Source organism: Giraffa tippelskirchi, chromosome 5, assembly GCF_054371585.1.
Source record: "Giraffa tippelskirchi isolate mGirTip1 chromosome 5, T2T-mGirTip1v1.2.pri, whole genome shotgun sequence".
Lineage (NCBI taxonomy): Eukaryota > Metazoa > Chordata > Mammalia > Artiodactyla > Giraffidae > Giraffa > Giraffa tippelskirchi.
In genome coordinates, this window is record NC_137279.1 from 73,854,075 (window position 1) to 73,872,408 (window position 18,334).

Here is an 18,334-nt window from a genome sequence, read left to right on the forward strand (position 1 = left end):
AACTATGTTGTTTTGGGACTGGTGCTATTTAACTAAGCTGCAGTAAATGAAATTCATGTATACTGTAACTGTGAAAAGCAAGGACTGTCTGCACAATGAATGAACATAATAGGGAAGTAGACATGTAAAGAGTAACAGTGGTTATCTTTCAGAAGAGCTCCATTATTTAAATTTTTATCAATTACTAAGTTCTACACTGTGGGAATGGTTCTCAGCCTGAGATGATTTTCTCCAAGAGACATTTGAAAATGTCTGGAGACATTTCTGATTGTTGCAAGTTGGAGCAGCATAGAGAGGGCTGTATCTGGGATCTGGTAGGTAGAGGACCAGGATGCTAATTCCTAAGAAGCATTGGACAATTTCCATAACGGACTTTCTCCACAACAGACTAGTCCAAAAAGTCAATAGTACCCAAGCTGACAAACGCTGTTTTAAACCAAACAGTTTTTATTAAGTTTGTTTTAATAGCATCTTTCTCATAAAGTGGTGGCAAACACAAACTGAGAAGATGGCAAGCAGAAGGCACACAAGATGCTGTTAGTATCAGAGGTTCTAAACGACTTCAAGCTGCAGGAGTACCTTAACATCACCTTAGATTTGTGGTATTTTTTTTACAAATATCTGATTTAATACCATGATGTGGTCATGATGCAGCTGCCAAAAAGTAAGCATCACCTTCAGCTCCCTGGCAGATCAAGAACCTAAATCAAGACAGGCGTCCAGACCCAGCCACACCCAGCTCTTCTCACATCACACGAATTCACTGTCACGTCTAAGCAAAAGGAAACTATTAAACTTCAAAAAAATAATGACCAGGGCATAAAAGGTCTGAGAAGAAAGTCACAGGACAAATGAATCAGTAAACTGGGACAATTATTCTAAGCAGTTGAGAGACTGGATGTGATAACAATCCTAAAATTCTATAGGGCTGTCACAGAGAAGAGGACTATGTGACTCTCCATGGCAGAAATTACAAGGAGCTGACCCCCAACAGTAAGGGCTTGTAAGGTAGTAAGCTCCTTACCCCGGACACACTCAGGCAGAGGCTCTCAGGGGACTCCTACACTGAGTGAAAGAATAATCTAGACAAATAAGGTGTTTTCTGATACTCACAATCTTGACTACAGAACACAGGGCATTATTTCAAGAACAAGAAGTAACTGCCTCCTTTGACCCAACAATCCCACTCCTAGGTACTGACCCAAGAGAAATGAAAACATTATGTCCACAAAAAGACTTGTGCAAGAATATTCACAGGAGCTTTACTCATCATAGCCAAAAACTGGAAATGCTCCAAAGGAGAACGGATAAGCAAACTGTATACAATGGAAAACTACTCTGTATAAAAAGGAATAAGCTACCAATACAGGTAACCAGGTGGATGAACTTTACATAAGAGAGGACACTGTGATTAATTTCCTTTTATATGACATTGTGGAACAGGCAAAACGAATCCCTAGTGCAAAAAACACCAGAATTGTGATGGCCTGGGAAGGAGCATGAGGGAACTTGTAGGGTAATAAAAATTTTTGTTCTCTATCTTGACGGAGGTTTGGATTGCATGGATGAAAGTCATCAAATGATACACTTAAAATCTGAGCATTTCCCTGCTATATAAATTTTACCACAAAATAATTAATTAAATGCATGAACAAATACTGAATTTCAGTGCTTATACACGCTAAAATGTTTAAGGACAAACGGTACTAATGTCTGCCACTTCCTATAAAATGCATTCTCAAAATAAGACAGGCTGATAAATGCGTAGAGAGACAGATGAAGAAAAGACATGAGAAAGCAAGTAGAGTCAAATGTTATGGGTAGAATTTAGGTCGTTGGGTATATGGGTGTTCACGGTACAATTCTCTCAAGTTCACCGCCTGTTAAAGTGTTTCCTAATGGAAGGAGAATGTAGGAAGCAACAGCCAGTAAGGAGCACAGGGGAAAGAAGAGTGGCCAGGAGGTCTTGGCAGGACAGCAGCAAGGGGAAGGACAGGGACTGCTTCTGTCAACACAGGGGCCTCTCAAGGGCAGAACTGCAAAGGGCCCGGCCAACCTGGGGGCAGGAAATCTCAGCCAAGATGGAGCATATGTGAGCCCACTCAGACCTTCACTGGCGTTAAGTTCTTGTTCCCATGGGACTGCTCCATCGCTCTCTGACCCTAGCCCTGCCCCTCTGTGGCTGTGGTCCTTTCCCCTGGACAGTGGAGGAAGCAGTTCTGACAGTCAACTATTCACTACATCTGTGCAAACCATGTTTCCAGACAGGACCCAAGGAACGCAGAGATGCAATTACAGTTGCAGCGAGCGCCAGCCAGTTTCCTACAGCAAGGAGATGGCTATCAAATCAGTATGTCCTCAAAAAAGGGACTGGTGCAACTAACTAGCTCTGTCTGCATGTGAGTTATCTACTTTGTAGATTATCCACAGCCAACACTGAACCAATACAGGAACCACTGTACTCTGCCCCAAACACACAGCAGGTTTCTGGCACATAGAATATTATGGAAATTCAAGCGAATTAAGAAAATAGATTTGCTGGAGAAAAAAAAAAAAAAAACCACTGATACTTTGAAAAGTCGAATTTCAACGATGTGAAAATTATCTTAACTATCCCTGTTTCCCTGCCCACAACAGCACAGACCATGTAAACCTTACAGTATACAAGACGGTCGGATTTTCTGTGGTGTGATTACCTCCTCTGTGGCTTTCCACCCCGAGGACACACGGCCTGGAGCTGGCCAAGAGAAAGATGCCAGAAAGCTGAGCGGCCTGGTCCTGGTCCCAGCTCTGCAGTCACCTTGCTGGGAATCTGAACTCAAGGCACCTGTGCTCAGTCTCCTCCTCTCTAGGATAAGCCTAGACTACCTGAGGTCAAAGGTTTCTTCTGATGCTAAATTCTTTAACATGATTCTCTCTTTCTAGGTTACGAAATACAACCCAAAAATGTGTTTAATTTTTATATATTCTATAGCCCTTTAAAGTCATAAACCATGTGCAGCGACATGATCTTCATTTCAAATGCATGGAAACTAGGGTGCAGAGAACTGAGCACATCCGTCAAGGTCCACAGCCGGCTGCTGACGGAGTGAGGGGTACAACCCAGGCCCTGAGAAGAGCCATTCCCAGAAGAGTACAGGAGACCCCTGGGACCTCTCAGGAGCTTCAGTCCCCATAACCAGTCCCTCTTTCTCTGCCTGACCCATCTGGTTTCCCTGGAAACCAAAGAAGCTGGGGCTTCTGGCCTCAGATCTTCAAGGGGAGGGGTACACGTTCTGTGCTTCTCAAACCAAGGTTACCTCACAAACCAAAACACAACTTCAGGCAGGACTTCCTTTCTGCCATTCTCCTGGGAGGAGGGCGTGAGGGCAAGCGGCTAAGAGGTTAAGACTCTCCCAGGAGGCGGGACTGCCTGCCGGTGGGAGAAACCCCTCTCCTCTCCTGGAATAACTGGCCGGTCACCTAGGGGAAATCTGGAATCCTCATCAGGCCGGACAACAGGACACCCTGTCGAAGTCCAGATGTGCCCCAGTTGCAAGGAGGGCCATGCTGGAAACGCAGACCCAACAAGGCCAGGACCTGTGGGAAAGAGGACACCAGGGGTGCAGGGCCACCCATCCCCCAAACCCTGCCTACTCCGCAGGGGCAGGTGACGATGGGACAAGGAACGATGGGACAAGGAACAGCAGGACTGGGAGACGGGGGGAGCGGGGACGGGGGTGGGGAGAGGGGTCGGCGGGATGGGGGGGAGAGGGCACGGCAGGACGGGGGGAGAGGGGACAGCGAGACGGGGGATGGCGGGATGGGGGAGAGACGGGGAGAGAGGGGACGGGGGACAGGGGAGAGGGGACGGGGGGATGGAGGGGATGGGGAGAGGGGACAGCGGGACAGGTGAAGACTGGACAGGGCACAGCAGGTGAAGGGGAAACAGAGAGAGACGACAGGGTCAGGCTCAGGCCCCGCCCTGCCTTCTAGCCTTGAGGGGTCAGCAGGTCAACAGCTCAGTCCGTCAGTGCCAGGACCTGGAAAGAGCACAGCTGAAGGTTCTTCTAAATAAGGAAAGCTCCACCCCGGGTCACAAAGAATTTCCATAATGACCGATTTTCCTACAAGTGGCCTGAAAGCATTCCCAGCAGTGGTGATGATGCATTCCAGCTGACTAGGAGGGAGGGAGGGAGGAGTCGCCCCTTCTCTGCCGCCGCCCAGCTCTCTGCTGCCCTTACCGACACCCACCTCAAGTAAGCTCAGAGCTTCCTGGCAAGGGCTCCCTCCCTGGGGGCCACCAGTCCTGGGGGCTCAGAGTTACTGGTCCCTCTGGGGACACTGGAGCCTGGGACTCTGCAAACACAGCCCAGGCTGGCGGCAGCGCTAATACTCCCGGCTTCCCAGAGCTGGGTGTGGGGTGGGGTGGGGGGGGTGGTCAGCTGCCCTTCCCCTCCTCCACCTGCACGGCCGGGGTCCTGGGCTTCCCCTCCCCACCTGAGCTACACCAGACGCTGCGGCGGCAGCTGAGGGAAGGCAGGGAGACGCCAGGGAAGCTGGGAGACAGGACAGGCACCCTAGTTCCTGAGGACAGACTACCTCTCTTCCCTTTGGGAAGGTCAAAAGAGAAGAAGCGACACAAAAATACAAACACACACACCCACAAACAGGGAGGAAGTCTGGGGCCTGCCATCGGGACACGGAGCTCCATCTACATTAAGTGAATTGTGAGTCGCTCAGTCATGTCTTTGCGGCCCCATGGACTGTAGCCACCAGGCTCCTCTGTCCATGGGATTCTCCAGGCAAGAATACTGGAGTGGGTTGGCATTCCCTTCTCCAGGGGATCTTCCCGACCCAGGGATCGAACCCGGGTCTCCCGCATTGTAGGCAGACGCTTTACCGTCTGAGCCACCAGGGAAGCCACCGACACTGGCAGTGCACAATCTCCAGAAGAGTTGCCAACTCCCACCAACACTCCCCTTTTCCCTCAGTTGCTAACTTCCTTGTAAACAACCATGCCCTCCTAGCAAGCTGCACCAGGAGGGCGCAGAGGCGCGCAGGGGACTCAAGTGTGAAGTGAGGCTCTTCTGCAAGGGAAGAGGCCTTCCTCAGGAGCCAGCCGCCAAGGGGACCAATCTTCACATCCACCTCTGGTCACCAATGGTCTGAAAACAACTCCAGCCTAGGACTCCTAAATTTTAAAATTCCACAGACTTTAGTAAGTCCACTTCCCAATTCTGAATCCTTACTTAAATTTCAGCCAAAATGCCTTCATCTCGGTTCCCCCAGGTGATGGAGTTTCCCTAGTGCCTTTCCGCCCTGGCCGGTGGGGAAGGGAGAAAACACACAGTCCATCTACCTCTCCCACGCGGCCACCTCAAGGTACAGAGACCCCCAATCAGACAAGGAGGCCACGCAGAGGTAAGGGAGCTAACTCTTGCGCCCATACACTTCCAGACCTGGCAAGCAGCTGCCTCTGAATCACCAAGCCCTTTCTCCAAGGGCGAGGAGCTCTCAGTAGCCTGGGGCTCAAGCAGGGGAGACCGCCCACTGCTTGCTCCCCCCCACCCCCCACCACGCTGCACACCGCCGCTTTCCAGGCAAGACAGATGTAACTGCTATTCAGTATGTTCAAGACAGGACAAAAGCCTTCTCCAGAAGCACAAAGCCAGCAGGAATGCAGACAGGCCGACATCAATGGAAGCCACCTGCCAGGGGGCCCTGCTCTGCCACACCCCACAGCGTGCACACAATTTTTTAAGCCTCTCAAACCTGTGTTAACATATAGTCAGGTGAATTTTTCTCTGAATCACTGGACAGTTCTCCCGGAGCAGGGAGACTTCACCACCATTTCTCAAAAAGTATTCTGCAGGATGTTAATAAGTGACAGGTATCAAGAAAAAGGGGCCCAACACATGTCAGAAGCACCAGGTTATACAAAGCCGAACAGACTCTTCTACTACAGGACTTCTCAGTGCCTTTAGAATGTTAATGTGTGCTGAAGAATGTTTCCCAGATTCATTTGATCACAGGGTATCTCAGGACTGGTGTTCCACCAACACAATCCAAGACTGTCTGGGGTTTGGAGAAATGGGTGACTTTATTCCATGCTCAGTCCCCTTATGTAGCTCTTCTACTATTTGAAATACATGAGAAATATTTTGTTTACATGCTTCCTTCTCAATAAGCTTCCAGTGAACAGATGAATAGATTCACGAGCATGCTGTGGTTATCTTTCACAGTTCGGTTCAACCAGTGATGAAGCTTCCACAAAGACCACTAGAACTTCATCCAAAAGACTGAACCTCTGCATACGCTCAAGCCAACCCTGCCTCTGAATCATCTGTGCTTATGTCATCAAGGACCAGAGTTCAGTTGCAGATGAACCGGCTGGTTTTATTCCCTGACCAAATCGCTCCCTAGACTTCCTCAGCTGTTTTGCATTTGGCCATAAAAGTAACTGGCTGACTGCACTGAATGTACACACCTGTGGTCAGTGAGATACCACCTCCGTAAGTATCACACGTGGTTGGGGTAACCTCCGCCACTGACACCACCAATTCCAACAGAGAAACCTGAAACAAACAGCGGGCTAACCAAGCTGGACCAGAAAGGGTTCTCACCCAACCTTCCTCCCATCATGGGAGTGACAGACACTCAGAAATGACATGACTGTCAACATCTCCCAGAAAGTCCAGTATTTTTATATTCAAACTATATATTTCAGGTTGTCTCTTGGATCTGGAAGTAGTCCCCATACTAAAAAAAAAAAACAAACTTGTTTGTCAGACAGACCCTTCCTTCGGCTTGGAAAAATAGAGGCTGTGTGTGTTGGGGTAACTTTGCAGAAGAGCCCCTTCAGGAGCCCCTCTGGTACCCTGGTGCGGGATTCCTGCTTCATTCACAGTAAAGCGCACCCTGGAGGGGTGCCTCCCACTGACCTCTGCAGCTGAGCACCAGGCAGTGCCCTCAGCCCTCTGCCTGCACCCAGGAAACCTCTGCCTCTTACAGCGTCTGCCCTTGTTCTGAAGCCACAGACTATTCCCGGCGTGCACATTTCTGAGAACACCTTCAGCGGAGATGAAGACTGTGGCTCTTCTCTGGGCACCACCAAGAGGTTGGGGAACTCCGAGGGCTCTGGTTCTGACCTAAGCAGAGGGGAGGGCCTAGTCTGCTCTCCCCTCCCAACCCTGGAAACCTCAGAAGACAATGAGGTGAGAGCCCATGAGGTAACGCTGAACAGTCTCCACTGTAACCAAATACAAAAGGGCATGTTTTATCACCTTAGAAAAAAGCTCATTGTTTATTTCTGCCCTATTTCCCCAAATTTCTCTTCTTGCCCACCCAGCAAAACCAGTTCAATCTCTAGACAGTGGGAGCGCAGGGAACACTGAAAGCCCTTTCCAGTAAAGCGTCCCCCAATCTTCCCAAGCAACCCCAGACCCCAGGCCCCTGTTTCTCGAGAATAGAGACAGAAAAGCGCCTTCCCTAGCTCCTGCCAGCCCCCCAACCTCCCCACCGGCTTCCTGCCCCCGGACTTCTCCTCAAGGCTACAGAGAATTCCTGGGCTCCATTATTCCACTTATCTTCTCTAACTGGGCGGGCTTGTGTTTGGATGTAGCTCTTCCGAAGCTGACGCTTTAATTCTTGATTTTAGCAACTTTATTATAGTTTAAATACCAGTTTTGCCTCTAAGGCAGACAAGGCTCCGTTCAGCTTGTTAATTATCAGCTGCTAAGCAGTACTTTCTTCACTGAAGCTGACGTGGTCTGAGGACACCAGGGGTAAAAAAGCTGGTGTTAGAAAAGGGGCCCGAACTCCCCTGTGGCCGTCTTGTCAGAATCCAAATGAAGACAAACAGGCAAGAGGCTCAGCCATTCTCAGGGTCTGATGCAGCTCAGCTAAGTGCCTAGCACTGTGCTTACTCTGGGAGGTACCAAACAAATGACACATATCTTGTCCCCAAGGCACTCACAAGCCAAGACATGGGAGTGGCTATAATTTAAATTCAGAGCAGTGTAGCTAGTGTGAACTATCACTAATATAGGGCCGAAAGTTATTCTGCCTGGAACTGGGGGGGGGGGGGGGGGGCGGCGCAGGTGAAATCTAAGCTTCCAAGCAGAAACAAACTTCTACCACGAATAAAAGGATGAAAAAGAGAAAGACACAGAAGATCTGGAAGCAGAAAAAACATACCGCAGTGTGGGATGGAGTCCTCTCCTGGAAGGGAAAGAGCATGTGCATGTGTGTGCGTGCATGCATGTGTGCGTGTGTGTGTACGCGCGTGCTCACACAGGTGTGTTGCGGATAGGAGTAGGGGAAGAAAGAAAGGTCAAAGCCAGCTTGCCTGAACACCATATTTAGGAGTTTAGGTGTCACACTGCAGGCAAGGGGAGGCCACTGGAGGTCTCTAAACAGACGTAACTGTGGTCGTATCTGGCTAGATGGCTGTCCCTGAATGCCTCTTAAGAAAACTGGATCAGTGGCCTCAAAAAGCAGGTGTGAACTATGCAGAGAAACATGGAGCAGGATGGAGACTGGGGGATGACCGGCTCAATGGCTCTTGGGGCTCTCCACCGTCAGGGTCCCCCGAGACGTGCACCTCTCCATGATCTCTCAGCGAAGCCTGACAATCGGCAGGATCCCCGGAATGGCGTCGCGGCCTGCATCTCTTGGGGGCCCTCGGCAGGTCGGGTACTCTGAAACCCCGCCATGGCGAGGGGGTGACAGACACAGCCACACACAGGTGTCTGCAGAAGGCCGGGTGGGGATGGGCTGATGCAATCCGTGAGGCTCTGGAAAACGCCACTAGCACCAAGGGATAATGCACCTTCAGGGAACCAAACTTTGACTCGATAAACATAAAACTTTAAAAAAACATAAAACCAGAAAAAGTTTTTAAGAGTAAGGTTTTCTTCAAAAGAGGTAAGCTCCCCATCACTGGAGGAAGTTAAGAAGAGGTTCCATAGGATGCCAAACAGAGATATTTATCATAGACAAAAACACACATTCCTGAACACCACCCCCATAATCTTGGACTCACTAAAATACACAGAGTAGGACCCAGGAATCTGTATTTTCAAATGTTACCCACACAGGTGATTTTGACAATCGACTTGGTTGGGAGCCACTGAGCTGGACGACCAATTGTGGGGAGGCAGTCCTAAACAAGAAAAACAGCAGTTGCCTTTCTAAAGATCACCTTCTCTGTACTCTCTCCCCTGGACCCCAAAACCTCTCCTCATGTTCTTACACAAATTCCCTCCCATCTCTGCTAAATCTTTACCAGGGTGCAGAACAATGACCTCAGTCTGGCGCTGTATGAGAGCAGTCTGCAATGGTGGAATGTTCTCTATCTGCACTGCCCAACACAGTAGCCACTAGCTCTATGTGACTCTTGAGCACTTGATATGTGGCTGCTGCAGAGAAACTAATTTTTAACTTTATTTAAGTATTTAAATAGTCACATGTGGCTAGTGGCTACTGGACCAGCAGCACAACTAGCTGTGAAAAAGGGCTTGTGCATTCACTCTGAGAGCCACACAAATGAGCAAATTCTGACTGCTCCTTCCACCACCTCTTGGAGCTCAGCTCCCACCTGAAGACACCGACCTGTGACGGCGAGATGAAATTCAGAGAAAACGGCAGGAAAGGAGGAGCTCTGTGTCAGCTGCGCCACAGACAACAGGTACAAAGAACAAAAAGCCTGAACAACAATCCTCACCCTGCAGGGCTGTGCCCTTCTCTGCCCAAGACAGCAAGTAACACTAGCAGCCGTCACCCCAACCAAGACAACGGGGCCTATCGGCCAGTGCAAGCCCTCAGCTCCCCCAGAGCAAGTGGGCCTCGTTCTCAAGGATGACCTAGAATATCCCTTTAGCTGTCCAAAGCTGGAGTCTCAAAGCTGAGTTGTACTGGAACTTTTTGGCTGTTCTGGAGTATAGATATCCTGTAGTATATCTAGAGTAAACTATATGTATACAGGATAGTATATCTGGAGTATAGATACTGGATACCTATACACATTTTCAGCCGTGTCCGACTCCCTGAGACCCCATGGACTGTGTGTAGTCCATGGAATTCTCCAGGCCAGAATTCTGGAGTGGGTAGCCTTTCCCTTCTCCAGGGGATCTTCCCAACCCAGGGATCGAACCCAGGTCCCCCGCATTGCAGACGGATTCTTTACCAGTGAAGCCACAAGGGAAGCCCATGAATACTGGAGTGGGTAGCCTATCCCTTCTCCTGAGGATCTTCCTGACCCAGGAATCGAACCAGGCTCTCCCTACATTGCAGGCAGATTCTTTCCCATTTGAGCTTTCAGGGAAGACCAGTAGATATTCAAGGGAGCATAAACCTCACCAAAAAAAAAAAGTTGCACTACTTTTCCAGACCTCAACAGTTTTCATCAGGAAAATATATCATCTGCACACTAAAAAGGACAACTGGATTCCTGGCCAAGTACAGCTGCTGCTACTGTTTAATCACTAAGTTGTGTCCAACTCCTTCTGACCGCATGGTTTGTAGTCTGCCAGCTGCCTCTGTCCATAGGATTTCCTAGGCAAGAATACTGGAATGGGTTGCCATTACCTTCTTCAGGGGATCTTCCCAACCCAGAGGTCAAACCTGCATCTTCGGCACTGGCGGGCGGATTCTTTACAACTGAGCCACCTGGAAAGCCCCACCCATGCGCAGCACAAAGGCCAGATACAACCTAAGGACTCCAGCTTCACATGCATGGTCTTTCAGCTTGATTCCTGCTCCCACATTTGGGCCTCTTTCCCCAGCATCTGACTGGACATACACTCTGAGTCAAAGGGGGTGGTTATCTGAGCCGAGAAACAAGTACCACCTCAACCTTCTGGGGCACCAAGTGAACACAGACTAAAGCTGCACTGAGAGAGGCCAGGTGGGTATCTGCAAACACCTGTCATATTTAAATAATTAGCATGTGGAGAGGACAATGGACATGACGCTCCCTCAAGGCTCCCGCAGACCAAGTTGCTGACTGTCTCCTCTTGGGAGAGGTACTTATCCTGCTTCAGGGACACAGGCCCTCAGAGAAGAGGGACACGGGCAGGGATGGACGGAGGAGGCGGAATGGGAGAAAGACCACATGCTAAAAACGCCCTGTGGGGGAGGGGGGAACCATCCAGCAAAGGCTAGATCTTTTTCTGAAGTTTACTGGAAGACTGTTAAAAATTTTCCCTTCTTGCTCTATAAAAAGAAAGAAAGAAAGAAAAAAAAAATGTTGCAACTTCCTTTGTCACAGCACATGCTCAGGAAGAAACCAACCAAAGCCATTGCTTCACTTTCCCATCCGCACTAATGGCCGGTTCCATCCTGGGCCTGGACTTCCGCTCACCCAGCTCCCAAGAGGCCAGACCGAGGGCACAGAGAGCCTCCTGGCGCCCCGGTCCACCTGGAGGCCCCCACAGGAAGGTCGCGACTCCTCCAGGGAAGGGAGGAGCCCTGTGAGGGCCCAGAGGAGGACCTGCAGCCTTGGCGGTGGCCTGGCCAACTCATTCTCGTCACCCTGTGCTCCACGGCTCCACGGATGGCCGGTCACAGTAATCCCAAGCGCTTCCTGTTACAGAAACAGCCCTGGGAAGACCTCAGCCAATGGAAGATGGAAGCCCCAGGGGAGTCCTGAAGCCTCGCACTCGCCCTCCTGCTGCCCAACCTTATGTGTGCACTGGTCCCTCACCAGGCAAAAGGGACCACACGCCCGACCCCTCTGTACTGGAGGAGACCACCCGAGCCTCTGTTTCCTTTGTGGCTCTAATTCTACCACCTTCCCCACAGCCGGCTCCCTGAACCTCTTTCTGTGTAAAACCTGGAATCAAACCACATGGAGGCACTGCTTCTGTTGGAGAGCATCAAGAGGGAATACCTGTGAATGGGCACCGTACAGAGTGTGGAGGCTATATGCATTCCTTTTATATACAAAGGTGTTCGCTCCCCCTCTAAGTTCCCAAAGGCAGGGCTCCCATCTGATCACTGTAGCAATTTGCACACAATAAGCATTCCATAAATATTTGATGAAAAAACAAAGAGTTGAATCAACTAAGTCCTGAATCACAGTGGAGTCAGGGAAGAACCAAGAGGAGACACAGTACTGGAAGCTACAGGGAGCCAGGTTTGAAAGCCAGACACACCCAGCATTAGTAGCCTCAGGGCTCTACACTTGTATTCCTTCTGCCTGCCTCTCCCCCAAATATTTCTAGGGCTCACTCAAATGCCACTTTTGCAGTGAAGCCTTCTCTGAGCCCCTATTTGAAATTTCAACACCACACACGTCCCCAGCATTCTAGGGTCTCCTCCCTTTTATTTTCTCCTTACTGTCATCTGACAAACTGTATCATTTATCTGATTGTATTTTGTCTGTCTCCCCATGCTAGAATGCAAGCGCCACACAAGCAGGATTTTCTTTTTTTGGTCTTTTTGGTACACTGATGTATCCCTAGAGCCTGAAATAACACTTAGCACTTAGTAAGTGCTCAATAAATAACTGCTAGTGACTCAATGATTCTGAACATGTTTCCTCGTCTGTAAAACAGGGAGTTTGCAATATTAAGGATTAACAAGAATGTAAGTGAAACACTTAGTACAATGCCTGATACATAATATCTGCTAGGTAAAGACTTGCTATTAATCTGGAAAACCTTAACAGTGTTGCTAAGCTTTGGACAGTGATCTGAAGAAGACAGAAGATAGAATACTGTTGTATGTATCAGTCATTCTGCTGTTCTAATCTATCCTTAGGGAGGTGGCAAAAGTCATCCTTGGCAGTGCTAATTTTCTTGAGTAGTGAGTTGCTTTGGATCTCAGAGGGCTAGAAGGTACCCTGGGGCAAATTCCACTTAGAAAGGAAGGGGTCCAGTCTAAGTTGCTAGAAAATAATCAACCCTCCTTGTTCTAAACCCCTCTCTTCTCACATAGCAGAGGTATTAAAGGAGTCTAAACCGAAGAGGATGACCCAGAGTGGTCGCCCCTCTAGGCTAATCCTGCCATCTGGGCCTCCGAATGGCCACTCAGCAGGGAAGACAGGAGGCAGGCACAAAGAGAATTCACATTTCCAAACATTAGTTGAACGGCTGAATGGATAAAAATACTACAGCCCAAGGAGGGATGAAAGAACACTGGCCTGCAGAAAGGGAGGGCAGAGAGGGTGGTTCCCAATCCCGGGGCCCTGGAGCCTGGGCTGACCACCTCATTCCCAGCAGAGGGGCGTCAGCAGCAGTGAAGAAGAGTACCCTTCAGCACAGGAGAGCCTGGATTTATGAATGAAGAAGCTGAGTGAGGCCCCGACAGGCTCAAGAACTGGCTGAGAACCACACAGTCGGGCGGGTGCCTCAGAGGCCAGGCGGGTTCTTTTTCCCCTGCCTGGAACTCACCGGTTCCTCGAGGTTCAAACCTCTAACCCCAGGCCCGACATCATGGTGCTCGATGCGGGTCCCCTTGCAACACACAGGGCGAGCCAGCAGACAGGAAGACCACCTTGGACTGCATCCAGGTGTCCCTGTGTCTGGGGCTGACTCGAAGACGCCAAGAGCTGCAGACGCCAAGAGCTGCGGGAGAGCCGGCAAGCTCCACACCTGCCCCTCCCTGGGTTCAAGTTCCCCCAAGGGCAGGAGGGTCATCTCCACAGCGCAACCGGAAACAGGAGGAGGAGAGGCATCAATGGGAAACTGTGGTCAGGGCCCTTACAAGAAAGAGAACTCCCTTAGCAGAAACACCAGGTGCCAGCTTGAGTCAGCAGACCCCAGTGGGTGAGGGGAAGACCTCCCAGAAGGCTGTCCTGAATGGCCTTTTAGCAGACAGGAGGGAGAGCAGGGAGAGACCCTTAGGGGGACCCTCACTAGAGCCCCAACTCATTCTCAGAGTCCAGGCCAACGCTGTCCCTCATCCAGTCACCCCCTGAAACCCTGAGGACCACCGCTAGTATGTTACACTTGCGTAGGCAGCATCCACTATTACTCAGTAATCACATCTTTGTGAGGCAGCTGGGTATAATGCACAAGGCCAAAATACTCTGAAATTTTTTTAATAATGGTAGATAGTCACTACATAGAAATAAGAGGATACAAAGATAACGGAGATGTAGGTCTGCAAGGAACTTACAATCCAACATCTGCACTTTGCACATGGAGAATTACACTTAAAACCAGAAAGAAAAGGTAAAAGCATCTTGGCAAGTGTGACGGGGAGGGATGGGAAGACTCGCTTCTGGCCTGAAAGGGGTCACAAAGGAAGGAGCAGCTTGTGCACAGGGTGAAAGAGGCAGACTCAGACAAGGGCTGGGGCGAGGCGGGGGGCCAAGACGACCCAGGACGAATGGGAGACAGGCCCTGGGTAAAGGAGCGGGGCTTAGAAAGCAGGGTCCCATGAGCAAACAGTATACATACGTCAGTGAGGCTGCAGCGCAGCATACATTAAGGAAAAAACAGACTGTGGTCAGATCTGAGAAGGATCTGGAAACCTCCTGAGCTCTGCAGTCAAAACGAATCCACCGTTTAAGCTGGGAAGCAACATGATCAGAGCTGTACTTCAGGCAAAACCAATCCCCATGCTCACCAAAGAACTGAGGGAGCAAGACTTCATTCCACAGCCAGCCCTCTAACTACACCTCAAACTCAATTTTATTTCCCTTTTAAACATCTAAAGCAAGGAAACCAAAAGTGCCCATGAGAGCAGCAGAGCACCAGCGAACGGGCACTCGAGGCCCCTCCTCCTCCCTGAGAGCCCAGGTGACCGAGGGCCACGGGGTGGGGGTGGGGGGCTGGACACAGAGGCGAGAAGTCCTGAGAGTCCCACTGGGGTCCAGTGGGAGGGATATGGAGCTGGGGAGCGGCAGCCAAGGGGAGGAACAAAACGATGCTTCTGTAAGCCTGAGAGGTGATGCTACTCAGTCCACTGTGGCTTCCAGCCTTCCTCAGACCTGGGTGCTTGTCAGGAGCAAAGCACAGAAAAGGTACAAGATGACCTTGCTCCCCACCGGCCAGCACAGCAGCACAGGCAGACCGCAGCAAGCTCCAGGGCACTCAAGCTCTTCCCCCGTCCACGTGCATTCCTCGGATGCTCTGAGTTCCACACGTGTGGCTTTAAGCACCCTGGGCTCCCTGTCTTCCCCACCACCACCCCCCACCCTTTGAACTCTGCAGAAATCAGACAGGACAAGCAATCTACAGATTCTTCCCTCGGTAAGACCTCCCTCACCTAAAGCTCCCGGAAGCCTGCCTTTAAAATTCCTCCTCGTCTTCCTCTAAGAATTACAGAAGCCAGGCCAGGAGGCCCAGGATCCGGAGAGGAGAGGGAGGGCATGGCTCCCCCAAGGACAGGGACTCCTGTCAGAGTTAAAAATAAACTCTTAGCAATCTACACCCAGCTCCTCCCCTCCAGAGGCCCATGGGCCTTGGCAAAGAAACCCCTCCCCACGGAAGAAACAGGCCCCCAGAGGACATCCAGGAGCAGGCGGTCACAGAGATGGGCTCAGGATGGGACTCCAGTTGCAGGCCGGGGGTCCCTCAAGGCACCCCTTCTCCCAAATAAGCCCCAATACCGAAAAAAGACACAAAAGTCCTCTGTTCGACGGGGTCAGTACCGACACCCTCCAAGGATTAGGAACAAGAAGAGAATGTCGAAGCCAACTAAAGGGAACACTCTGCCCAGTATCTATCTGGTAACCAGGAACATCAGCTACCTAAGCCCATGTCCTCACATGGTTCTATGGTCCCAGGGGTACCAGGACCCACGGGCAGCAGAAGAGGCCACCTCAGTGGGCCTCAAGGGACACAGTCAGGAGGGAGAGGAGACCTAGGCTCTCGGTGACATCCTGCAGGTGGCCCAGCGGGAGGCCGCAGGGGCAGGGCCTGACTCAGGAAAGAGGCCCCAGAGCAGAGACCTAGCTGTTCTTGGAAGCCGAGGGGATGAGGTCACACTGTGAACGCGGTAACCCAAGCCCCGGGCTGCAGAGCCCTGGGCAGGGGCAGGTAGCTGCTCAGTCCCAGGGCAGCTGGGGTGAGGGCGTAGCAGCCACCCTTATCACTCAGAGGGGCTCTCCACTCAGCCCCACACCCCCCCAGGGGAGCCCCCTGCAGGCAGAGCCTGGAGGAAGGCAGAGCTGGAGGCCAGCGCACAGAGCGTCTCACCCCCCTCACTGGCTGACCGACCCTTCCCCTAGCCCCACGGAGCCTCCGGACACACATCTCAACACCTGGAGACCAGCATCCGCAGCTCACTCTCTGCACTCGGAAAAGACAGCTGGCCCAAGCCACCCACCAAGCTCAGGTTAGAAGAAGGGAGCAAACGGGGAGGGGGTGCCAGAGAGTGTGAGAAACAGCTCAGCAGTGCAGCAGGAAGACCTGGCCCAGCATTGGGCCGAGCTGTGATGGGAGATGGCCGCAGGGCAGGTTTATTTTTAGCAGCTGAGACAAGAGGGGCTGAGTGACTGTTCTGGGCCCCAGGCGGGACGCCAGGTGACAAACGTCCAGTGTGGGCTGGGAGCCTCATGACAACATGAAGAATCAAAATGGCAGCAAAGTGGTCAACTTGATGACCTGCTTGGGGGTGGTGGGATGTTGGGAGAAGCGGGGTGGAGCCCCCCAGGAACATGAAGGTGTAGGAGCTGGTGGGGGCGCATCAAGAGGTCCCCTCCCAGGTCCCCGTACCTGGGACTAGAGAGATTCTGCTTTTGTTTCAGGTTCAAAAGAACCATCCCAGAGATAAGCCACACAGAGATGTACCTGTCATCTTCTCTGAGACAGAAACGGCTTCTGCCTTTGGTCACCACTCCTCACCTCCCAGGAAGAGTCCTGGAGGGACACTGGCCATGGAGGGACCTGCAAACATCCCTCAAAAGGAAGGTGCCCTTTCATATGACCCTTCTGGACAGCTCAGGTTCCGAGAAGAACACACACACCGCTTGGCTGGTCTTAGAAGGGAACATCGCTTTCGATAAAGGTTGACCTTGGGGCCACATCCCAGCCTCTACTCCCTGCCAGATGGCACGCAAAGGTGTTTACCAGGTCAGAGAAGAGAGACCCTCGAGAACTCTACACTGCCAGAGGCTGAGAACAACCCTAGCCCCCTTTCCACTGAGTCTTCTCGTCCTTCAACAGTATCTCCTGGCCTGGCACTGAGGACCCTGGTCCAAAGTTCAGGGCTGAAACCACTGCGTTAGCCCTGAATGGGCAGCAAGAAGAGGAAAGAAAACACGTATCACCAGGCATCTCCCTCTCCTGTTGCCTCCTCAGTCTCGTCACATCCCTTAGCACCCAGTCCTACGGGTAAGGGGTACCCAGGTGTACCCGGTATGAATCCTAACTTCCCCATCAGCTCTGGGAATCAGTTCCCAATTCTCACCTCAGAACAGCCCCAAACCCATACTATAACCTCAGGTGAATTAGAAGAAGGCGCCCATCTGGATGGATGCAGACACACGCCAAGGCAAAGCCTGACAACTGGACGCCAAGCGCCCCGCACAGGGCAGAGCCAACCTCAGCAGCCGTGTCTGGCCCCACAGCTTCGAACGGGAAGGAGTTTCAGATGGAGAGTTCCCATCTCTACCCTGAACCACACAACACTGATTCTTCTGATTTCTAAGGAAGGAGAGGATTCACAGCCCACTGAGTTACAAAGCCCATCCTCTCCGCTGATGCTCTTGCTGGAACACGGACCAAGTCTTCACACAAGAGAAGGAACAGCTGGTCCATGATGGTTATTAATTAACTGGACGGGAGCTGCCCTGGAACTCAGCAGGGAGCCTGTCAAAAGGGCAACCACGCTGGATGGTACTGCTGATGGTCAGACGTGGAGCAAGGCAGCCAGCTCTCCCGCCTCTTGCCTCCAGCATGGCCCGCCTACCCCACACTGCTGTGCCCAGGGGCCACCGGTAGCCTGACCCTCCGACATGTACACTGAGGCCTGGGAAGCTTAACTAACCTCTTCAAAGTCACGCAACTAGTTAGCAGGGCACCAAGACTAGATCGATCTCTCTCTCTTTTCTTTCTAATCTAGCACATAACCCACGGTAACAGGGTCATCCCTAAATATTTGTATCCATACATATCTTAAACACAAAGTATCAGTATTCCCCGAAAGACTAGAAAAGGTACAAAATGTGATTCTGGTTTCATATCTGGTACACATCAAGATGCTCAGCGGCATGACCTTATCTCTTTACCAGCGTCCCCATTTCTAACCTGACTGATGAAGAAAGAGCCCAGTGACTGGTTAGCGGAGACTGAGGTTTGCACTGCCAGGTCCACAGTCCCCACACTCCTTCCTCCAGCAACCAAAACACCAAAGGAACCCAGACCCGGAGAAGATCCTGGGGAACCAGGTCCCAAGACAT

The 18,334-nt window shown here is 51.2% G+C and overlaps 1 protein-coding gene across 3 annotated transcripts in view; it reads right to left on the reverse strand.

Moving 5' to 3' along the window:
- Window positions 1–18,334, reverse strand: part of MAPKAPK2 (MAPK activated protein kinase 2) — a 47,960-nt gene that overhangs the window by 22,801 nt on the left and 6,825 nt on the right. The window lies entirely within an intron of this gene.